Raw genomic sequence first — 25401 nt, 5'->3', positions numbered from 1 at the left:
ACATGGAGCTTTATATACAATGCTTTAACATCTTTACCATAGAAAGCCCACAAAACACTAGGGCAGGATTTTCTTTCTCGGGTAATACGTTGAGAGGCATAACACCTTCAGTGAGGTGATGGGCAGAGAACTGCTGGCAATGGATTGGCTACAGCATTATTTACCTCTCCATCCATCCCTCCAAGTTCTTATATTCACACCCGCCACCACAGTATCTGAGCACCTTATTATCCAACTGCCTGTGAAAGCGATGCCTGCCCTCTGACTCAGTGCTGTCCTGCTGGATCCTTCCAGGGTAGGCAGAGCCCTGGCCAAGACAGATATTGCACTGGAACAAGCTTCATTTCATCTATATTAACAGATTGCTCCAGTGTAGTCACATTGGTGCAAATTTTCCTAATCTAGTTGCCTTTGGTGTAACCACATTCAATTGGAGGTAGAATTTGGTATTTGAGGCACAATTGTGGTACAACTATGGGCCAGAATCTGATCTCAATTACACTGCTGTGAATGCAGGAATAAATTCAAAGAAATTACTCAGGATTTAGCCTGGTGTAACTGAGATCAGTATGTGGCCTAGAGTGTACTGATATACAACATAAGACTATGAGGTAATATATTTGGCTTTGTATAAAATTCATGCAAATAGTGGCGAATGTTTCTGATGACCTGTGATATTAAAACCAACTCAAACTGCATTTAAATCACTTTGCCAGCCTTTCATTTAAATACGAGAGCGGTTCATGTTTGCTCTGATATACAGTAGGCCAGATTTTGAGCTGATATCATTCTCATTCCCGCCGGCCATGCAATTTTCCACTAAAGAGAACATTCATTCAGTCGAAAAGAATGAATGAACACATTGGTCAAAGAATATTGTAAACCAGGGGATAATTTCCATTCTCTTTGGTAACAGTCATGAGCAGTTTTTTTGAAAGTCTGAGGTTTTATATACATATATTTTCTCCTGACTTTATTTTTCTATTCAGGATTGCACAGCTTCAAGTGCCTCATTAAATACTGGGGAACTTGCATGATTTTAAAGATTCTGAAGTTGAGAAAATATTAATTGGAAGTGGAATTACTGCACTCAGAAGCTCTGTGTTAGAAAACATACAGACCTTGGTATGTAATGGTCTTAAGTGATCCAAATGCTGAGGAGTGAACTAGAATAGCACTAGCTAGTCTTTAGGGCTCAATTCTGTGCTGGAATAAAAGAGAATGATCTTTGAATATCCTCAGAAATGTGTCACTTTGGCAGTACTTGTCTTGAACAAGCAAACTACTTGTTGAAACAGTGGTTACCTCATTGATTCTCCTGGGTAGTAGAGTGGTGTCCTTCCGCTGCTCGACTGCATCCTTATATGCCACACATAGCAGGAAAAGGATGTCTACCTGTGATAGGAAATTTCAATTTATACCATTAACACTTTTAAAAAGTTCAATAGAAAACAGTATATTAACTTAGGGTCAGATTGTGGCCTGCCTATGAGAAGCTGGAAGTATGGCTTCTCCTCATCCCTGCTGTGCACCCAGGAGGCAGGAAGGGAGCAGTCTGTGCACCCAGACTGCTGAAATAGAAATTCTGCCTGGCCCCCACAGGGCCTACCTGAGGGAAGAGGAAGGCTCCTTTGTACTTCACCCCTACTGCACACGATAGAAGGGCCAAGCGCAATCTGGTTCTAGGATACATTACACAAACTGATGGATGTTAATAGTACTCATTGCTGTACCCACAAGGTGATACTTTTGTCTCTTCTGTGAAACCCAGTTTTCCATAAGTTTTTGGATGAGACTGAAAATATTTTGCCAGGAAACAGGTAAAATAATTCCATAGGAGCCTAATTCTTCAACTTGCACTCATGTGAGAGAAGCCCCACTGGGCTTCAATGGGACTATCTGTGTGACTACATGCTGCTCAGCATAAGTAAGTGGAGAATGGAGCTCCAAATTAGCAAAAAACAACTACTGCAAAGAAAATATAGAGCAACTATTTTAAGCTGTTGTTGTGAGCTAAGGAGGAGTCTTGTTGATTGCATGATTACATATGCATGCATTTCCATGCAGCCTATATGTTTACTTAACTTCTCTCCATTAATGTCAAGAATTGCTTAGCAACACACGGCCGTGCCATGCTGTAGGACAAGTAGCAATATTTATGGCAGTGGTGAATAGAGAGAACGCTGCATAATTAAGTGTCATAACTGCTTTAAAAAAAGAATTCCTAGATTAATTTGTCGGCTATGTTTGCTGTGTAAGCACTGTGCTCCAAAACCAATAAGCACTACATATGTCATGTCCTAGGCTTCTATAATGAAATTTCACCATTGCATTTAGTTGTCCCAGATCTTTATTGATGGCTGTTATGGATTATCCTGTTATAACCACAACAGAGAGAAACAATTTAGACTACTGCCTTAGAAAACTACTTGTCCTTTTAAACAAAAATTCATGTTATCCTACTGAGCTTCTATTCACATTTTATACTGAAAACAATAATATTAAACTCTTATTCTGAACTCACTGTGACATTTTGGTTGAACTTGTCTCCATTTTAACACTAAGATTTGAGGTGAACTGGCTTTTCCACATGGTCTTGTTTCTAGTAATGGATTGGATTTTGTTTGAACAAGTTATTATTCATTTTAGTCATCCCTCATGCTCTACCATCTTAATATCACCTAAACTATTCTAACTGGAAAGTCGGTACCTCCAATAGCTTTCATATGCAGTAACAATTGGAATTATTGAACTAAGTTCAAGGCCTATTGTATAATAAAGAGCAGATGACAAAATGTGGAATTCTATTGTGGAAAGGTAATGAGCATTCTATTTGGCGGTTTTAAAGAAGGAATATTTCTTTGCCTTCTGCAATCTCTATGCCATGTTATACCACTCTGTTTTGTGATGTCCTTTAAAATAATTCAGGAGGGATTTTCAAAACAATTCAGAAGGGAAGGTTTTCTCTGAAGAGTGCAGTGATGTGAGATACATTATTCAGTCAAAATACTAAGGTGGCAGAAAATCCAGGCTCAGATCTTGCTATCTGTTACACACATCGCTGTATCGTTGGGTGAAAACAGCTGTTATGCCAATCCAGTTTCATGTCTTACAATATAATTTACTTTTAAGTACAGTTCTGTTATTTTTTTCTGTATTGACCACAGCAGACATGCCTTTTCCCTGGTAGAGATCATCCTCTGTCCTTTCCCTTGTCTAGTAAGTTGATTATGCTTTTGACTGACTTGGCACCAGGCATTTACAAGGTAAGCAAGGATGTTTGCAGCATCCCAAACTCTCTGGGAAATTCTATCCCTAGGAAACAAATCATTGGCTCAAAGAGAGGGAAGGTGAGGAGGGAATAATAAATCAATGGGGCTACAAAAGTGCCAGAGTGAATTCCAAAAGGCCTGATTCTGCTACTTTACACATCCCAAATAGCACAAAAGCACTCAAGTGGTTCTATTGACTTCAAAGAGACTTTGACAGCATCAGGACTTTAGGATTCAGCCCATTGGAAACACTTAAAATGGGAAGCTATTAAAGCATTAATCAGGGTATCAAACAGAGGTAAAGGATCAATGGCAGAATAAATTCTGGCAATATTACAAAGAAGGGAAGTTGGAAGAGGGAAAAGTATGCTCAGGAACCTGGGAAATAACACAAGTGTGAGGATGACGTTAATGTATTAATTTAGATGGAATACAGAGGCCCAAAGATGTTAACATAACCCAGTTGCTGTCCAACATCAAACTGTTTTAAACAAGGTTTAGGGGTTGGTATTCACAGACCTCAGCTTGCTTAGCACCATAGCAAACAAACCATTAAAAACCATTTAAAACTTTTATTGAAGATACAGAAAAGGAAAACAGTTAAAACATTTGAAATGTAAAGTATTAAAGAAAGTTTTCATTTTAACAGCATCCCTTGTTCCTTTTGTCTTTAACTGGAGAGAGTTTTTAGCAGGAACAAACTCCTTGTTTGAGAAACTCTTATATGATATTATAGATGGTGGTAACTGTCCTTTTGAGGAAAAGAGAAGAAGTCAGTAGACACAGCCTGGAGCTGTCATTGCTATTGTTGTCAAAGTCTGATTCCGTACCCTAGAAGACAAAACAAGACACACTCAGAAGGAGAGAGAAAAGAACAGCAATGATTGAAAATGCAGCTTCTGTCTGTGATGTTGACTGTCATTTGCAGCCTCACTGCTGGAGAAACACCAGCACAGCACATGGTCTTACCAGCCACACTGAGACTTAGCAAACATGTACCAGCATTGGGATGTGTAGCACAGGTGCCGACTTTCAGCTCTTCCCCTGGGGTGCTCCATCCCCCCTCTGCTCCCCCACCTCTCCCCCAACTCTGCCCTCTTTCTCCACCTCTTCCCACCCCCTCTCTGCCCCTCCTCTTAGGCCCCGCCCCACCTTTTCCCGCCGCCGCTCCTCCCCGTCTCCCCGAGTGCCTCCTGCCCGCTGCCAAACAGCTGATCGGTGGTGGGCAGAAGGCGCTGGGGGTAGGAGGAAGAGCTGATCAGCAGGGTCCACTGAACAGCTGATTGGTGGGTGGCTGATGGGTGCTGAGCACCTACAATTGTTTTTCCGTGGGTGCTCCAGCCCCAGAGCACCCATGGAGTCTGCGTCTATGCTGTGTAGGTCACTGTTTTTAGTTGCCTCTTCCTGGTCACAGGCTTACATCAGTGTTGCAAAATACACAGTCTTAGCCAGCTAAGCCAGTCTTTTACTAAACAAAATGGAAAAGGAGAGGGCTAGGAAAAAGAAGAAATAAGGTGACACAGGGGGAGGGAGCCTCACATCCCAGGTGGTATTCCTGATTTAGGAGGAGGTGATGTCATCTGGATCCCTCTCCTGGGACTCATATGGTCAGGACATCTCCCAGGATAAGGACAAAGAAGGTCTGGAGTTCCTGGAGATAGTGGTGGTGGCAGTCAAGATAGTGAACCTCGCTCCAGCAGTCAATTTTCCCCAAAGTCTCTTTCTTTAAGGACCTCAAAGGGGAGTGATGGGTGGAATAGCCCATCCCTGCATTATTTTGTTCACCAATTAGTCTTAGTTTCTAACACATCAATTTTAGTTTGCTGCATTCTGGTTCCAAACTTTTTCTTGTTTACACAATCCTTGAGTTATATCAGCATGCCTTTTTGTTTGCACTAATTCAGTCTGTTTCCCTTTCATACCTTTTCCCATCAACATTTGTTGTTATAGGTTACTTTGACATTTTATGAACCTGCACTCACTATTTAGTTGAGCTTACAACTAGGGTAAATGTGTGGGCTCATTTATCACAACTCCTCTCAGAGTAGCAAGTTGCAACCACCAAATGAAATTACATATGATTAAGTAGGATAATAAAAAACAAACTATGTAAGTACAATACAGTACAGAAAAATTCAGTATTGAACTGTACAAGCTAGTGAAACTGATCTGCAAAGCGCATAGGCAGAAAAAATTGAGTGAACGAAAGAGCAGAGAAACAAAAAAGGCAGTGCAGTGTCCAGACAAGAATCAAACCACAAATGCCCTCAGAGCACAGGTTGTAAAGGAACTGATGGGTCTTGTAGGGAATGGAGGTGGAAGGCTAGAAGGAAAAAGAGCCACTGGCAGCATGAAACTAGCAGCAGTGAGATGGCCTTGAGATTAGTTGGTGGGTTTGGTCCAGCTATACTGGCCTCTCTGAGGGGTGAATCTTTTTCTGGTGCACTGCCCATCAAGGTGAATTAAATTCCATCAGTTGCAAGAAATGAAGTTCAAAACCCAAACACACCAAATTCCTTGTAAGCATATGCATAGTACAGTAGTTACTTTTCTAATCAGAGAGGCCCTGATCCGTGAAACTGAATAGGGAGATTGTGTCCAAATTAAATCATGCAAGGAAAACCATACCTGCATACATGTCTGTACTTCAGTCTGGGTTACCTCACCATCACCACTGTTGCCATAATATATTTAAATGTTAACATGGAAATAATGGATAAGCTTAATATTGCATACTGCACTGGTTATGTTGGGCAGGGCACAATTAAGATGGTTCAGAAAAACTTAACTTAGAATGTGACTGGTTTTGTGGTTTCATGTCAAAACCGTACTTAGCTTTAATACTCTACTATTTTTTTCCACTCATAATACAAAATGTTCATTCTGAGCTCTTTTCAGCTGAAATTTTAACAGAGCTCTTCACTGCCTAATTCACTTCCTCTATGCAGATCCTATTACGCCTTGAAGCATTTCACATGATTTCTCAGTACTTGTTAGCATACTGCCTTGTTAACTCAAAGTTTTATTTCTAGAAAGTTGTTTGTTCATGCTTTATGCTTACAGTCTAGCTCAGTCCTATCATCAATTGAATTGAAAGTCTCCACTGTTCCTCCTTCAGCTGTGAAACTGCTACTTTATTATCTTCAACAACTTCTTCCATACCATTTCATCTTCCGCCTTGCCTAATGCTTTGTACCAATTTCAGAATCCCCACTGATATTATTACTTTGTGACTTCATCAGCAGACCATTAAATGATCAGCAACTTTTCTCTTTTTGACAACCTTTAGCTTAACCTTCAACTATGCTATTAGGAGTTAGTGATCACTGCCAATATCATTTTTATGGCACATTTTCACATCTTGCATTGACTTCCAATTCCATTTCTTCTGAACCTAAGTTACATTGCAAAATGTGTATTGATTTATGAGGAATGACAACTAAAAATAAGTAATGTTTGTGTGTGTAGTTTGCCTCTATAAAAGAATGCTATGACCTATCTGAGGCTGTCCATTCTGAGATGCTTCTTACTCCAAGAGGTGGAGCTTTAAAGGAAATGTGTGCTGTATATGCCTTCATTATGAGACTTGAAATCTACACTATGATAGAGCAGAACTGTGTCCTTTTTTTGTTCCTGGGATCCAATGGATGTGTGTTCTGTCCTTGAGAACATTTTAATTAAATACAAAATGTGTGTTCAGCAAGACCATTCTTTATTTTCTGCTACAATTTCTCACGATCCCTGCCCCTCCACCAACCACCAAAGGCATTGTGATGCTGGCAGACCAGGTGCCAGATCTTGCCAAGGCTTTAGGCCTCAGTCAAGCACTAACAAATTCATTGCTGGAAACCAGACCAGCTCACTTAAGTGTTAGCATAGTTAAAATGAGCACTGGACTTCTACAAGTGTGTTTAGACCTCATGAAATGCTTGTAAGTTGCTGCATGTATTAATTCTACTTATAATGTCTGTATCCCATGCTATCAGGTAATACTTAAGTTGTTCCATAACTGTAAAATGTCTGTTCTGAACTATGTAACTCACCAAACAGGGAAAACACTTCACCTAATGCAAAACGCTGAATTCTTACAAAAGGCGTTATCTCCAAATGGAGCATCGTGGGACATCACAACACAAAGGCTTTGTCAATTGCCTCATCACACCAAGAAAGAGGCAAAAAGGCTTATCCCATCAGCTTGAATTCTGAAAGAAGGAAATAAAACTAGATGACAAGAAAAAATTTCCTCTCTCTCTCTCTCTCTCTCTCTCTCTCTCTCTGATGTTTGGACTCTCAGAGGGCTGGAGCTAGGAAACAGGGGCAGAGATCCCCAGGGTCAACCTGGGTTAGCTCTAAAAGACATTCAGTGCTGAGAAATTACTACACCTCTGTCACCTTTGGAACGATAGACTGTAACTCATTTGTGTATATATATTGCTTGCTTTAACCTGTAAATAATTCTCTCATTTCTTTTTCCTAGTTAATAAATCCTTAGTTAATTTACTATAGGATTGTCTACAAATGTCGTCTTTGGTGTGAGTTCTGTGGTACACTGGGATAAGTGACTGGTGTCTTAGGACTGGAAGCAACCCGTATCTTTTGTGATCTTTGGTGTAAGGCAACCAACTATCTCTTAGTACAGCTTGCCTGGATGGCAAGATAGACTGGAATGCCAAAGAGGACTGTCTGTGACTCCATGGTAAAACTGGTATAGTGCTTTAGGGGTTCATACTAGTTACTGAGTTGGTAAAAGCTAATTATAGAACACACAACCAGTTTGAGGTCTCTACCCTAAGGTTGGCACTCACTGTCAGAGATTGTGAAAGGCACAGATTTTTGCCAATGGCTGTCATAACAGGTTGCTAAAGTTTACTTCCTCTTTGTCTTGATCATTAGTAGCACTGAATGATTACTACATAGCATTGAATGATAATCACTTTCTTCAGACATTTGAGCTATCCATTGACCATTCACCAGATGGATTTTCTTTCTAATTTTGTGATCTATCTCCCAGGACGTCAAAAGCCCTGTCTTTGGATACAACAGCAGAAAAATACAGGCTGTTCTTATGTTCTTATACTAGAATCAGTCTGTCAGATCTTGTATATGCTATATATTATGGAGAGGTGATAGAGTTGCATCTCCAGCGTTAAAGACTGGACCTATTTTGTCACTCTAGAACCCTTCCAAAAGTCCCTAGAGGAGGTCAATTCTATTTCAAATTTTGTATGAGTGATCCACAGCCAGAAGACAACGCTTTGAGGTAATTTGGACAACAGACTTTGATTTGGGTGGAACTTCAATAAAATAGAGTGTAATTGTGTTTCAAAACTTCTAATCTGGGGGAAATGGGACAAACCAGGTTATCTTAAAAACTTCACAATGAGGTTTATTTGATGAGGCTGTGGTGAGCTCTAGTACATTGGAAAAGTTCTGAGAAAGTAAAACCTCATTTGAGAAGTTATTAGATGTCAGAACAGCCCAAAGGTACCCAATACACTTTTTAATCTGCCAGATAACTGGTAGAATCCTAAGCTTTCATTAAAAGGCCAAAGTCTCTAGACCTTTTCCTTCTGGAGATTGCCTTCAAAATACAAAGCAACTGCCAGGAAGTTTTGTCAAAGTTTCTGAAAACAAGAATAAAATCACAACCTTCTGCTCTTCCAAGAATCCTTGCCAGCTGCGCCCCTGCCTGCAGTGGGAATTAAGACAGACCCTGCGTGTTTCAGAGTAGAGGTAGAGAATGTCACTGCCCCTAGAGCTCCTAACTCAAATTCCAGCTTACAGCATCCCTTCCTTATGACTCTCCAAAGAGGACAGCATGGAGCTGTCATTTCTGATGCACTCCCCTCAGGAATCTGCTCTAGAAGCCAGTAGCTATTCGCAAGTGTCACCAGGAGGATCCATGACTTCATCTTCCCTCACTACATGACTGTGCCAATACACAAGCCCATTCACGTGGGTGCCTTCTAAAAGTAGTACAGGTGCCGGAGAGATTCTGGGAAATGGGTTCCCCTGTGATCATTTGAGAGGAAGTGGCTTTCCTGCGCTTCCCCCACCCCCCATATCCAGGTTAGTGAGTGTGACACCGTCTATTTCCTCCTCCTCTTCCCAGCAGCAGTCTTTGTCTTCACCTCAGAGACAGCTGGCTATAGATGATGGTGTATCTCATAGTGACAGAATGCATCCTTTGCATGCTGTATAGAACCATGCACTGGGTAGCAGCACACAGGCAGCAAGCAGCACAGTCAGCATGGATAGCATGTTAATACCATAAAGGTATCTGGGTGAACTACGGTCTTCTCAATAATGGAGTCACATTTGAAAGCCAGGAAAGGTCAGCCTTGCTAATTGGCTACCAAAACTCCCATGGTGGAAAGGAGAAAGAGTGATATTCTCCTGTACAACATTCCCTCCTCAGTGAAAGAGCTCCTACTGTCCCAGGCTAAATGTTTGCTACCTTTAATGACTGCGTAGTAGCTGAGCTGCCACCTTTGCCTCTATAACCACCTTAGTTGCAGTATCTAGTTTATTGCTTTTCAAACTGTTTCAAAATATACTAGACCAAATTCTACTTTCAGTCACAGGCAAGAAATCTCATGATCTGAAGTAGGACTGCACACATGTAATTTGGGGGGGGGGGAAGGGAAATTCACCCCTTTGAATAAGAGATGCTATTGTAAAATACAGTTCAGATTATTCTGCTTGAAAAGTTGAGCTCAGCAGAGAGAGCACATGGAGTCTGTAGCAGGTTATTCAAGTTTAAAATGAACAGAGATTAGGAAATGTTATATACTGCATTCACATTTAGATATTTAAAATGTTTCCCCCCCAAAAATTTCACCTCTGGATAATTAGTCCATCAGTATCAGTGTTAAGCAGGGGGGCTTTAAATGGAATGATGGTTTTGATGATATTGCAAACAAGCTTTCTACAGCAGACAAGAATCTATTGAGCCCAATCCTGGGATCAAAACCTGAGGTTGTTGCTCAGTTTTTACTCAAGCAATCACTCCTTCTAGCCAATAGGTATTTTGTCTGCGTAAGGACTTCAGGATTTAGCCAACTGACTTCATGCTTGTTATTCATCAAGGGCAGAATCCACAGAATTAAATGGCATGCTAAATTAAGACAGTGCAGAGTTTATGACAAACTTGTAAAAGTGTACCTTTTTATTCTATAGTGAGAAATCTAGAGGAAATTATCCATTCGCTGTGCATTTTACTGATCTGCTAAGATTTTGTAGTTATGCACCTTTAAAAATAAAATATTAAATTTCTGGCAAGTAATAGACTCCTTTCATGATTAGGATTAGGTACTGTAATTATAGTGTACAAACTGAGCACACAAGATAATCACTACCTTCAACAGTTTACAATAAGTGCTGATGTTTACAACAAATGCTGAAATACAGTTTTAAAACTCTATATTTAAACAGTTCATGCTCTGACACAATATACATCAGTATAATACAGGGATATTTTGTGATCATGTGTAATCTCTTTTCCTACGTTTTTTTCTTGTGCAATTTCTCCAAAGTTTGGGTAAATACCTCTGAACATTAGGGTACCACTCAGCTCACATTGTATACAGAAATATTTATTCCTCTTTATTCAGGGGGCAAGTAAAGATGATGTCATATCACTGCTTGGACTGCCACTTCCAGAAGTACATAACCTCACATATAGTAGTACTGATGTCCTAGATTTTTGAATTCCCAGCTGTGAATTTTCCTCTCCAGAAGTACTGCTCACCACAATGTGCTTTACTGATTGACTGCTAAAGCTTTCATGTGCATTTGTATGTGTGAGACAGATACACAGCTGCCTGAATCCTAAGGTAAGATGTACTTTTTCTCAACCACTCAGAATAGGGGAAGAGAGGTGCAAGGTTTCTGACAAACTCTCTTTATTGGTTCATTTACAATAGAATGTAAGGATACATCAATCTTCTTCAAAAGTGGTTCCTGGTCCATGTACCTGTTGATTTTTGCCCTAAAGGATTCATAGTGTAGAACAGAATCAACCCCAGCTGACTAGGACAGGTTTCCCCCAAACTGGAAAACCAAGATCACCCAAAGCAGAATCACTGTCTGAAGTAGTGACAGATGATGGTGAGACAAACTTAGACAATTAATTTTAATACAGTAAACAAACAAGAGGTGGTCCTGAATCTAGCTACTGGACACTCATAGTTCATTGTCACAAACATATATGTAAACAATATGCAGCTAACAAAGTTTCCAAGCCATAGAGTCCTTTTTTGGAGAAACCTTTGTTTTGTATACGTACCATTGAGCACACTATCACTGCATAAATCATCAGTGGAGACAAAACCAAATATCTTATATTTACATATACTCTATTCTTTGTAAATCTACTTCAAGATTTCATGGTTCTCTCATGAGTTGAGACATGAGTGTCAAATTCACCCCGGTATGACGTCATTCATTTCAGTGGGGCTACTTTCATGAGGAAGGTAAAATGGAATTGGCTCAACATAACAAACCTTGTTTTGAGCAACAAAGAGTCCTGTGGCACCTTGAAGACTAACAGATGTATTGGAGCATAAGCTTTCGTGGTGAATGCCCACTTTGTCAGACGCATGTCACCCCCGAAAGCTTATGCTCCAATTCATCTGTTAGTCTTTAAGGTGCCACAGGACTCTTTGTTGCTTTTTACAGATTCAGACTAACACGGCTACCCCCTCTGATACTTGAAACCTTGTTTTGTTTGTCTGAAATATTTAGGATATGGCACATTTCTGATGTCTTCCAGGCTCTTTTAAGTACGCAGCTTGGAGGCTGCAGCCATTTTAGCAGACTTTTTGCGGGGAGACCTTTGCAGATAGCTTTTGGAAATTCAGGCACTTACTGTCATTCTAACAGCAGCGTGAATGCTTTGGGAAATACTTTAAACTAAAGTTCCCACTGGCAAACTGACTATCCCATTTCTTCTCAAACACGTCTCTGATGTAAATGGTCTCTTTCTGAACACAGCAGCGGTTGTGGGCGCAAACCTGATGTTCAACAAACCCAGCTGTATGCATCTCATTATCTCAGCACTGATTACAAGATCCCATTGACCACAAGCTGCCTGTCAGCCTGTCTAGATGGTGTGATTAGAATATAATCAATCTTTAATCCAATCAGAAAACTCACTGCCTGCAACTGATAAAGGTCTCGGCAGGGTACTGATGAGGCCAGAACCCTGCTATCTCTAAGGAGACACCTGCAGCGTGTGAGGGGCAGTAACTAAACAGGCTGATCCAAGAGAAAGCAATTAAGGTGGTTTGTAAAGAATTCTGATAAACAGCATTGAAACAGGACAAGCTAGGTAACTAAAGCATCTAAATCAACAACAACCTGTGAAAATCTGGAACTATTTTCCACTTCCACTTAATCTCAACACAGACAGAATTACTTTTTAGTTCAGGAGGATCATCAAAGGCTTAACATTTAGTTTAAATTAGAAAAAAAGTTGCCACTAAAATAATTTCTCTCAATGTGGCATTTCATCCACAGCTTGAGTTCTCCTATGCTATTAAGTTTTGTACTTTACTTTAAACACATCTTTACCGGATCCAGAAATGTAATATGATTATGAGTTTTCAAATCACAGTAGTATGTACAAATTGCCTGTGCTTTGTGTTTATTCTTTTTAACTTCTTGACCCAAATTAAATAATGCTATTTTCTTTGTCTTTGTATTCTTCACTAATTCTGCAGAAGGGAAGCTTATAATTAAGCACATATTTAAGCTGTTAAGAAAAAAATGCACATGGGCATTATTATGTGATCAACCCTGTGCTTTATATTAATTCCCAGTATTCTGCTGCAGGGGATAGTTCATAATGATGCCCATTCCTTGATATGTCCTGTTTTTTATTATGCTAATGCTCAAAATTAAAAGAGAAAGAATCTGGACTGATTATTTTATTACAAGTAAAAAGAGCTTTCAAGGTGTCTGGCTCATCACGACACTAGCCTTTGTTTACTGTACTGTTTTGACAACCATTTTTACCTCAATTGTAATTATAATTATTTTATATATATTCCTAAGAATTATCTTTATTTCTGAGTACACAACCAGGAGACAATCCTTGTCTCTTCTTGCTTAGCTACACACCTCCTCCCAATTTCTTTAGGGTATCTGACATCCATCTGGGATACCTGCAGCAAAGCTTACATTTATCTATGTTCACAATAAGCTTAAGATCAAAAGAAATAAAATTAATCTGTCTCCCAAGTATTATTTTTCTTCAAATGACCATTTCTGATTTAATCATGTCTCTGGTTTCAAAGCTTCTCTTCTAATCAGCAAACAATGGGCAGCATCACAGTAATATAATCTAATTGTCACAGCTCTGGCATCCAAAAAAAGCTTTCAAAACTACTTTAAACTTGACAATTTCAGTAAAGCCTATTGCTGAAGGCTTAATATACTTCATATACTTTTAAAAAACAGGAACCAAGAACATACAGGCTTTCAAAACCTGCACTTCAAAGTCAATACAGCCTACTGTAAACAATTCTATATCAAGCTCAATGAACATAGTCCTTAAATTTACCATGAACTAAAATAGTTTATATCCAAATGGGACTGATCATACCTTTGCAGAAATATGGAAAATAGCTGCACTTCATAGAATATGACCTTCATGACTCAATTTATGGGTCATTCCTTCACTTGTGGGATATTTTCAATATCATAACTGTAAAAGAGAAAGAAAGAGAGAAAAAATGTTCATTTATTCATTCTGTGAGGCCCTTTTTTATTAAAAGCAGAAATAACATTAGATGAAAATCATTTCACTGATAATTTTAATGAAATATGGAGTGATTTGAATATATTTTATTGCAGGCAATACAGAGAAAAGGCTCTTGCTGCTTAATGTGTCATTTAATGAATGGATTCCACATTGCTTTGCCCTGCTACACTTGGAAATGTGGGCCTCACAAGGATAATAGCTAGTCATTTCAAAAGGGGCTTCTTCCCACATTTTAAAAATCTATTTCAACAAACTAATGGAAACTGGGAAGTATGAAGAAGCATAGACAAACCTATACCAAAATTCTGGATCCAAATACCCTGTAAATCTGGCTGAATTTTATAAAAATCGACAAAGAGTCCTGTGGCACCTTATAGACTAACAGATGTATTGGAGCATGAGCTTTCGTGGGTGAATACCCACTTCATCAGATGCATGTTTTGGAAAATTTCCACCACATGCGTCTGACGAAATGGGTATTCACCCACGAAAGCTTATGCTCTAATATGTCTGTTAGTCTATAAGGTGCCACAGGACTCTTTGCCGCTTTTTACAGACCCAGACTAACACGGATACCCCTCTGACGCTGAATTTTATGGCATTAGTCCATCTCTAATGAGAACAGAGAGAAGCAGATTTATCCTACGACTGATTGCAGGCTAGATTACCACTACAAACGGTTCTTTTTCTCTTCTACTGATAATAGCTCACCTTAACTGATCACTCTCATTATAGTGTGTATGGTAACACCCATTGTTTCATGTTCTCTGTGTATATATATATCTTCCTACTATATTTTCCAATGCATGCATCCGATGAAGTGGGCTGTAGCCCATGAAAGCTTATGCTCAAATAAATTTGTTAATCTCTAAGGTGCCATAACTACTTCTGTTCCATTACAATATGTTATGATTACTACTGTAAGAGACCAATGGTCCTTCTAGTCCAGTATCCTGTCTACAAGAGTAGACAATGCCATATTCTTCATAGGAAGGCTCTGCAACCCCTTAACACACAGGTTCTCAACCTTTTTCTTTCTGAGCCCCCCCGCCTCAAAATGCTATAAAAATTTCATGACCCGTCTTTGCCACAACAACTGTTTTTCTGCATATAAAAGCCAAGGCCAGCATTAGGGCATAACAAGCAGGGCAGTTGCCCAGGGCCCCACACCATAGGGAACCCTGCAAAGCTAAGTTGCTCAGGCTTTGGCTTCAGCCCCGGGTGGCAGGGCTGGGAGCCCTGGGCTTCAGCCCCAGGTGGTGGGGCTTCGGCTTTCTGCCCTCAGCCCCAGCAAGTCTAATGCTGGCCCTGCTTGGTGGGCCCCCCATTGGGCCCCAGGTCCCTGGTTGAGAACCATTGCCTTAACATACTCAGTTGTGAACTACTAATCTATGAAAGTACCTTTCCTAGCCTGAGCCCATGATCACTTTATGTTCTGGAGCATGAGGACTGATATCCGTTGTCATATTTAACTTCATAAATCTAAGTGAAACTTCCCTGGTGACTGCACCTAGACATGGTGGAAGGCTTGTGTGTTCCAATGACTTTGTGTGCTATGCCGGCAGGAGGTTTAACTCCTGGTAGGGTCACCCAAGGACAGGTCAAAGAGCATGGATCAGACAAAAAACAGTCCACTGGTCCTCCAGGTTAGAGGTTGAGCAATAAGTCAACAACCTATTGCTGCAAATATATATATTAATTTCAGAGACACAACCAGGTGGCCATCCTGGCAAGTAGCTCAATAGAGAGAGATGGAGGAGCATGTTCATGTTAATAACACCTGACAAATCAAGAAGGATTCAGATTCAGTGTAAGTGAAAATGCTGCTGTTCATCATTTAAATGTCTAACCCACTCTGCAATGTTACTGTGGTATGTGTTTCAATAGCATCCTGAGGCAATGAGTTCCATGGGTTAATTGCATATACATTTGTGTTGAGTTAATCAACTAGCCTTTTTTTTAAGATAGTAAGTTCTCCAATAACTGTAGGTGAGCGAGATTTGTCTGAAATACTAGGTAATTCTTCACTGAACAATTGGAGCTGGCTACTATTCCTGCAGGATTCCCTTAACAGTGAGAAGAAAAGGCTACAAAAAAAAAAAATCAAGTTACGTTTTTGGTACTATAATATACAATGGTTGTGGGGTTTTGTTTTTTGTTTTCTTTTAACTAATATATTGTAGTACAGCGTAGTTATGTTTTGTGGGATGGGGAGGTGGGAATGAATATAAAGTCCCTCATGTAAGTGAGAGTAAGGAAGTTAAATAGATAAACTATATATCCAAGTTAGATAGATATAAACTATATATCCAAGTTTTTATAGGGTGCCGAATGCCATCTGAGCTGCCCAGTAGAACCTGAATCAAATATGTACCCAGATCTCTCAATGAATAATAGGGATTTGTGTCTAGAGATGGCATATTCAGATGTGATTCAAAAGGGAAATTATGACTCTCCTTATTAATAAAGTATAATGGCTCTGTAGCGAGGCGGTGGGATACCCCACAGCCCAGCTGAGGGCCGAAACTCCCCTACTACCAACGTGGGCGGAGCCACCAGGTCCGGCGCCCGTCCCTCAGAGGTCACGGCGCCGACCCAGAAGTATAAAAGCCCGCCTGCAGAGCTCAGTGGAGGACAAGCCGGCGGAGAGAGCAGACGTCTGTGGCCGAGCTCCCGCTTGGGAGACAGCCGCAGGCCGCGACCGGCCTGCTGACTCACCAGGCCTGCCGAGCCTACCCCTCGCCCGGTACCCTGAGGAGGACTGGCCAAGCCTGCCCCGTTCCTGCTACCCCAAGGAGGAGCCGAGCCTGCCCCTTTCCAGCTATCCCGAGGAGGAGCCGAGCCTGCCCCTTTCCTGCTATCCCAAGGAGGAGCCGAGCCTGCCCCTTTCCAGCTATCCCGAGGAGGAGCCGAGCCTGCCCCTTTCCAGCTATCCCGAGGAGGAGCCGAGCTTACCCTTCGCTAGCTACCCAGAGGAACCGATGCTGGTGGAGAGTCCCGAGGACACTAGTCCGGCCCAGGTACCCTACGAGGGGGAGTGTGGAAGTAGCCCGGGGACAGCCAACCCCAGTCTGGCTGCAGCACTGCCAGAGCCGATGTCAGTGTGTTGCGGCCAGGATCCCCACTGACAGCAGCGAGTTTCCGCCGCTGCTAGGGCCCCGGGCTGGGACGCAGTGGAGTGGAAGGGCCTGCGTCCCCCCTGCCACCCACTCCTTGGGTGGCAGACTCCCCCTTTTCCCTGGCCTAGAGAGGCTGGGACCTGTTGCTCACTGACCCAGCTCCTGCTTAAGGGCCTGGGTTCCTAACTGACTATTTGATTGTTGCCCCGCCCTGACCTAGGGCCTGGGCTGCTACAAACCCTGACCCAGTCCCTGCTTAAGGGCCTAGGTTCCTAACTATTTGATTGCTGCCCATCCTGACCTAGGGCCTGGGCTACTACAATCCATTGACTCAGCCCCTGCTTAAGGGCCTGGGTTCCCGAACTATTGGCTCAGCCCCTGCTTGAGGGTCTGAGCTCCAGACTGTGTGGTTGCTGCCCCGCCCTGATTGAGGGCCCGGGGCTTTTGGTCTGACCTATTGGCTCAGCCCCTGCTTAAGGGCCTGAGCCCCTAACCATGTGTTTGCTGTCCCACACTACCGGTGGACCAGGACGGACGGCGAACCAGAGCGAGGCGGTGGGATACCCCACAGCCCCGCTGAGGGCCAAACCTCGGCCGAGACTACTACAGGCTCTTATGCATATTTGTACCCCTGTTGGTCCCAGGATATACAGAGGAAATATAAGAAGAGTCACAGGAAGCCCATATGGCTGCACAAGGCACTTTTTAGCTATCTAAAAACCAAAAGGGATACATACAGGAAATGGAAGAAGGGGCATGCCACCAAGGACATATAGGGAATAGCGCAAGTGTGTAGGGACAAAATCAGGAAAGCCAAGGCAAAGAATGAGTTACAGGTGGCAAGAAATGTTAGAGATGACAAGATGGGGTTTTACAAATATGTCAGACAAAAAAGAAAGAACAGGGATGGTGTGGGTCTGCTGCTCAATGGAGAAGGTGAGCTGGTAATGGAAAAGAAAAAAAACACCACCACACGACTGGACGACTAGCAAAGTCACCATAGACGATAAAGGGGAAGGGATGCAGATCAGGATAAGTAAAGAACACGTTAGAGATCTTCTGACCAATTTGAATGAATTCAAGTCAGTGGGGCCTGATGCTATTCAAACCCTATTCAGACGCTGGTTAGGCCTCAGCTGGAGTACTGTGTCCAGTTTTGGTCACCAACGTATAGAAAAGTTTCAGAGTAACAGCCGTGTTAGTCTGTATCCGCAAAAAGAAGAACAGGAGTACTTGTGGCACCTTAGAGACTAACAAATTTATTAGAGCATAAGCTTTCGTGGACTACAGCCCACTTCTTCCATCCGAAGAAGTGGGCTGTAGTCCACGAAAGTTTATGCTCTAATAAATTTGTTAGTCTCTAAGGTGCCACAAGTACTCCTGTTCTTCTTTTAACGTATAGAAAGAATGAAGAGAAACTGGAAAGGAACCAGAAGCAAATGACAAAGATGATCCAAGGGATGGAATGCAAGCAATATGAGCAAAGGCTGAAGGAACTAGGTAAGTTTAGTTAGGAAAAGAGGAGATTAAGGGGGGACATGGTAGCAGCCTTCAAACACGTGAAAGGCTGCCAGAAAAAAGATGGAGAAAAGTTGTTTCTCTCTTGCCACAGAGGGCAGAACAAGAGGCAATGGGTTCAAAATACAGCAATCCGTTTTGTGCCTCTTCTGTGAACACTCTACAAGTTATCAACATGCTTCTTGAAAGCAGGCTGAAGTAGCAGGCACAGGGGACTTCCCAATAGCATTCCATCTTAGACCTAGATTTGGGGATGTGGCAGACCTTACCCTGCTGATCCCCATACACTCATCCATATAAACACATTGCTTAGTACACGAACATACTATATATATAGGATGAATGAGTATGTAAACACTGTATTCGGTAGGTGCCAAATATGTTACAGAAAAACAGTACTTCACTACCATGTGCCCAACACAGGGCTCAAAGAAGAGAAAAATAGAACTAATAAATTTTAAAGTACCTCTTTAAATAGCCTAAAATAGCTTTTCTACATATAAAAAAATCGCATCTGTAATGCTATATATATCTTGTAGCCTTTCGGGGCTAGATTCAAGTTCCGGGTTTCATTAGAGGTCATATTATCATAAAATGTATTGCATAGTTCCACAGTTTCTCACACATCTATCACCTCCGCTCATGTCATGCATATGTTATAGATAACAAAAATTAACACACAATAGTGAGGATTTTACAGTTATTGCTGTATTGTCATAGCAAATTGCATCATCAAAATCCAATTGCACAATAAAGCTTTAGGCATCAAGATGGTAAGAGAGACGTGATACATAATTGTAATGATGGTGCTCCATTAAATAAGAAGTAAACCATGCCAGCACCGAGCCAGAAAAACTCATGAGGTGCTAAAGGCAACATAATAGGACCCCATGCTCAACTGTATAAAAGGCTGCTGATAAATCAAGTAAGATGATGAAAGAAAGCATATCTCAGTTAGCTTGAAGCAACACTTCATCATTACAAACCCTCACAAGAGCAGTTCCAGTACTGTGCCAATATCTGAAACAAGACTGAAATTTATTGGAAAGGTTTTATGTGCTGAAGTCAATCTGTAATTATGTCACAACACTGTCCAATAGAATGAAAAAGAAGAACGGAAATAGGGTGAGCTGAAGAATTGCCAACAGTTACATTTTTTAGTCCTCTAATCACAAAAACATGTTTTTAACAGATATTTTACTGTCACTTCATTCTTCGTAAAATAATCCTTTGGTTTCCCATTCAATGGGGCTCCTAGCAGGTTTGCAGGACCAGAGTAAGAATGTTTAAAGATAATTTATCCACTTATTTAGATTAAGTTCCCGTCTTAAACAAGGAGAGCTCTACAAAATTTACCTTCTTATTTCACACAATGAAATAAAGGAAGTAAAAGTACCCACAAACAATACAATATATTACTCCATAAACAACACTACTCATAAAAAATCCTGCTATCTCATTCCATAAACTCAACTCCTCTCCAGATACCCACAAGGAAAGGTGAGCTTTGAAACATGATCGGAATGTTATCAACTCCTGGCTATAGCAGACCACAGGGGAAAGCAAGCAAAAAGCAGAGGACTCCTCCTTGGAAAATGCCCTCCCAGTACACTCTTCCATCTATAATGAAGATGTTCCAGTTTGAGAACCTGTACTGCATTGGGTGAAAGGGAGATCCGATGCCAACTCATTAAGTTTTATAAATTAAAACAATACCTTGAACTCCATCTGGGGTAGCAAATAGAAGCCAGTGGAGTTTACAGTTTGTGGAACTAGAAACACCAAAATGCACTCATCATTAATTGAATGGTTACTGCAAAAATGTCATAAAAAGGGCAGAGTTAAGAAGTTTGGATGCCTTGGCTGTGCATTTCCATATGTTTAATTATATTTAGATTTCTTTTCAATTTAACTCTGAATTCCCTGGGCTTGTTTTGGGGATAGTCAGTGTCACTGTATTGTTTTCACCAGTAAGGTATGTATTCTCAACCTTAAACTCCATCTTGACATCATTTTTTGATAAGGAATTGATAATAGATTTAATTTTTAAAAAGGGTTTTAAAAACATTTAATTTTCACAGTGAAACCTATTTCAAATGTACAGTAAGAATGCAACAAACCCGCAAAGGCAAAGGAATTCTTAGTTAGTAACTGAACCCAAATCTTTCGGCAGCATGACTGATTTTAGAATAATATTAAGCTACAATTCTATTGTGTATAAGTAATGGGAGTTTTAGGGTTCTATCCTGCAAGGTGCCTTGTACTTCTTGCAATTTGCTGAGCATCCCCAGCTCCCATTGTATATAACACAAGGGTGATGGCAATCGTTTGCAATCAGCGGAAGTTGGAGGTGCTCTGTACCTTGCAGGATTGGCACCCTTACACCATTAACTATGAGTTTCCTTAGTTTTGTGGGCTTTTATGTAGTGAATGTAAACTGCAGAGGATACAGAGATTATAATATGATATATATTCTTTTGAACAGCCTTCTCATTCCAAAAAGAGAGAAGTTCAGAACTCGGCAAGCGGCAACACATTAAATCTTATTTCCATTGTATTTGGGAGCAAACTATTGTCATCAACCTCATTTTGATACATCCTGGTATGCTGCATGATTTGGTGGATGAGTATATACATTGAAATGATTCAGAACATTATCAGTTTTTATCAGCTGACATATTTGTATAGAAACACATCTACTTGTGGCATGCTTTATGTATTCTGAAATGTATGCTCTGTATGATTTGTATAAGTAGGGGCATTGCCAGCAGATTGAGGGACGTGATCATTCCTCTCTATTCGGCATTGTTGAGGCCTCATCTGGAGTACTGTGTCCAGTTTTGGGCACCACACTACAAGAAGGATGTGGAAAAATTGGAGAGAGTCCAACAAAGGGCAACAAAAATGATTTTGGGGCTGGAGCACATGACTTATGAGGAGAGGCTGAGGGAGCTAGGATTGTTTAGTCTGCAGAAGAGAAGAATGAGGGGGGATTGGATAGCTGCTTTCGACTACCTGAAAGGGGGTTCCAAAGAGGATGAATCTAGACTGTTCTCAGTGGTACCACATGACAGAATAAGGAGTAATGGTCTCAAGTTGCAGTGGGGGAGATTTAGGTTGGATATTAGAAAAAACTTTTTCACTAGGAGGGTGGTGAAGCACTGGAATGGGTTACCTAGGGTGGTGGTGGAATCTCCTTCCTTAGAGGTTTTTAAGGTCAGGCTTGACAAAGCCCTGGCTGGGATGATTTAGTTGGGGATTGGTCCTGCTTTGAGCAGGAGGTTGGACTAGATGACCTCCTAAGGTCCCTTCCAACCCTGATATTCTATGATTCAGTTTTCTGCATTACTCAAATTTAATGCAGATATTTCAACTTATACAATGTGCTCTCTAAAATGTCACTACTAATACATAAGTTTAACAAATAGTATTCTAAGTGTTAACAATCCACAAATTAAAATTCCAAGTTGGTTTGGTAGCTAATTAGTTATTCAAAATGGGAGGTCCTTCACCTAAATTCCCTCTAAGCTGTGCAGGAGCTACACAGGAGGAGAGAGGTTCCTCTCCCCCGGCCCCGGCCCAGCCCCAGAGCTGCCACGGTCAGGGAGAGGCACCTCTCCCCCAGCCCAGGGCTGCTGCAGTGAGAGAGGACTGGGGAAAGTCCTCTCTCCCTCACGCAGCCATGGGGCAGCCTGCACCCCAAACCCTCATCCCTGGCCCCACCCCATAGCCCTCACCCACAGCTGGAGCCCTTACCCCCAGCATCCCAACACTCTGCCCCAGCCCTGAGCCACCTCCTGCTCCCCAAATCCCTCATCCCTGGCCCCACTCCAGAGCCCTCACCCCCCTTACCGCAACCTTCTGCCCTAGCCCTGAACCCTCTCCCATACCTCAAACCCTTATCCTGAGCTCCACCCCAGAGTCCGCTCCCCCAGCTAGAGCCCTCACCCCCCTGCACCCCAACCCTCTGCCCCAGGCCTGATCCCTCTCCCACACTCCAAACCCCTCGACCCCATCACCTCCATATTGGTGCAAATAACAACATTCATTCTGCACATGGATGTAAAGAATTAGAGGGAACATTGTTCTTCGCTTGGATTTTACTCACTTGATACCCATGCAAACTCCTATTTATGTCAACAGGAGTTTGACACAAATAGGAGTTCACCAGAGTAGGCACAGAGTGAAAAAGGCATGTACCTCAGGATTTGGCCCATAAATTGAAAAATAAGATTCATAGAGTATTTGGCTAAGGGCCAGATATCTGGGTCTGACCAAGTAGTACTTGACACAGACCCCAGATTAGGGGTGTGTGAAAATGGCTGAAGGTACTATTCTGATCCTGATCCCTGGCCCCGCTGGGAACAATGTGGCCCTCGGTGCCCCCAGCTTAACTGAGAGCCTTAGGTTGCTCTAAATTGTGCCAACTAGAGTGGCCCCTATGAGCCTTTCTATTGGTAGGAGGTCACTGAAGTGCAATCTGTTCCAGCTCACCTCCTCCCATCCAGAAACACACCCCAATTAAGGTTGCCAATCTCCAGGATTGTCCTGGAGTCGCCAGGAATTAAAGATTAATCTTTAAATGAAGATTATGTCATGTGATGAAATCTCCAGGAATACATCCAACCAAAATTGGCAACCCTACCCCAATGCTAGAGATGGTGAGGTAAGCAGGAGGTATTGAGGCAACTTTCCTGGCTTCACTCACCACCTGGGTATGCCCTCCATCAGAGGGATTCCTAGCTAAACGGTTAGGGCAGCTCTATCCCCTTTGTACCACCAAAGCAGCATAAAGGCAACACTGCCTGGGGCCAGGATGAAATTTTCTGAAATTTCTTCCCTCACAAATTCATAACATATTCTGAAGCTGGGAAAGATTAAACCTGCTGTGGCATCTTAAGTATCTCTATAATCCCAGAAATTCTTTTTCCTCCCAAACTGACACTATGATAGCTATTTAGGCCTACAAAGTTAGGTCAACATAAGCCGCATTAGGTTGAGTTAATAATGCATGTGTCTACACTAGGGCTGTCAAGCGATTAAAAAAATTAATCCCGGTTAATCGTGCTGCTAAACAACAGTAGAATATCATTTATTTTAAATATTTTTCGACGTTTACTACATTTTCAAATATATTAATTTCAATTACAACACAGAATATAAAGTGAACAGTGCTCACTTTATATTTATTTTTGATTACAAATATTTGCACTGTAAAAAACAAAAAAAGGAAAAAAATTTTAATTCACCTCATACAAGTTCTCTTTTTATCATGAAAGTTGAACTTACAAATGTAGAATTATGTACAAAAAACACTGTATTCAAAAATAAAACAATGTTAAACTTTAGAGCCTACAAGTCCACTCAGTCCTACTTCTTGGTCAGCCAATCACGCAGACAAACAAGATTGGTTACAATTTGCAGGAGACAATGCTGTCTGCTTTTTGTTTACAATGTCACCTGAAAGTGAGAACATACATTTGCATGGCACTGTTGTAGCTGGCATTGCAAGATATTTACATGCCAGATGGGCTAAAGATTCATGTGAGGCAGGCAAGCGGAGGATCCATTCTCCTTGACAGCCAAGAACTGTTTTTAACCCCGGAGCCCATCACTTCACAAGACCAGTTGGTGGTGGAGCGTGATGCCTGGGAAGGCACCTCTGGTAAGTACACATTTCCAATCAAACTGTAGGGGTTACATGCTATTATTTGTTATGTTTAATCTGAACAAAAAAGTAGGGGTAGTGGGTATCGGTGGCCACTCCAGCTATGCAGAGAGTGCGCTCTGAAAAAGACTGTTAATGTGCACGTGGATGGCTTGGGAATCCTCCATGGAGATCCTTAGGAAGCTTTCATGGAGGTACTCTGCAACCCTTTACAGAAGGTTTCTGGGAAGGGCTGCTGTATTTTGTTCACCACATTAGGACACTTTCCCATGCCACTCCAGTATTAACTTTGCTGGCATTATTGCAGCACACAGCATAAAGACCAGGTCTGTATCCAGATGCTTGCAGCATCTGCTCCCTTGCCTCCTCTGTTTCGCTCAGGAGAGTGATATTGCATAGGGGAAATGGGGGAAGTTTTCAATGCTAGCCCTTAAACCGCAAACAATTTAATAAGTAATCCGCCCCTGTTTGAATAAATCTGGGTCACACAACCACGCTTTCCCAAATGTGCCATAGTTGTGGTAGGAAGGGATCACCGTGTATTGCAAACAGCATTAAAAAAAAAGTGTGTGTGTGTGGTGGCTTCCTGTTTGTCTCCTTTCCCCCCAACCTTTTTACGCTTTTGTAAAAAACAAACTATCCAGGTTGCACCATCCAGGTTGTTAAGAGGAAAGGGGGCTTTTCTCAAGTTCCAACCTGTGATCCCAAGGATGTCTTCACAAAAGCAGCAGCACAAGACCTCTCGCCCATGCCTCGTGGCCTTACTCACCATGGCGGGAGCAGCAAACTGACTCTTGCAACAGCCAGCGGTTGTGATTACATTGCAGCTTGCAGTGAAGTGTATTGAGGATTGTTTATTTTATATATAAAAAAAAATTATCTTGCACCAGAAAGAATGTATGCACTGTCAACCTTGTGCTTTGTATTCCTTGCAGCTGAAACCTTGTCCATCAGTGCATCCTCCACACTGGGACAGCAACTTTCCCAGATTAGAAGACAGAAAAATAAAACTTGGGAGGACATGTTCAGTGAGTTAATGAGTGCCTCTGAGAGTGACAA

At 41.6% G+C, this 25401-nt stretch overlaps 1 long non-coding RNA gene across 1 annotated transcript in view; it reads right to left on the bottom strand.

Moving 5' to 3' along the window:
- Positions 1-3930: 3930 nt before the first annotated feature.
- The window catches only part of LOC128831232 (uncharacterized), a 38432-nt gene continuing 16961 nt past the window's right edge, over positions 3931-25401 (bottom strand). Inside the window, exons 2-3 of the long non-coding RNA XR_008443780.1 lie at positions 13879-13980; positions 3931-4103 (exon numbers count right to left, since the gene is read on the bottom strand). This is a non-coding gene — a long non-coding RNA (uncharacterized LOC128831232). The remainder of the gene's footprint in view (positions 4104-13878; positions 13981-25401) is intronic.

The sequence above is a fragment of the Malaclemys terrapin genome, chromosome 2 (assembly GCF_027887155.1).
Source record: "Malaclemys terrapin pileata isolate rMalTer1 chromosome 2, rMalTer1.hap1, whole genome shotgun sequence".
Taxonomy (NCBI): Eukaryota; Metazoa; Chordata; order Testudines; family Emydidae; genus Malaclemys; species Malaclemys terrapin.
Note: the sequence above shows the minus strand (reverse complement) of the source record. Positions and strands in the feature narration are given on the sequence as shown.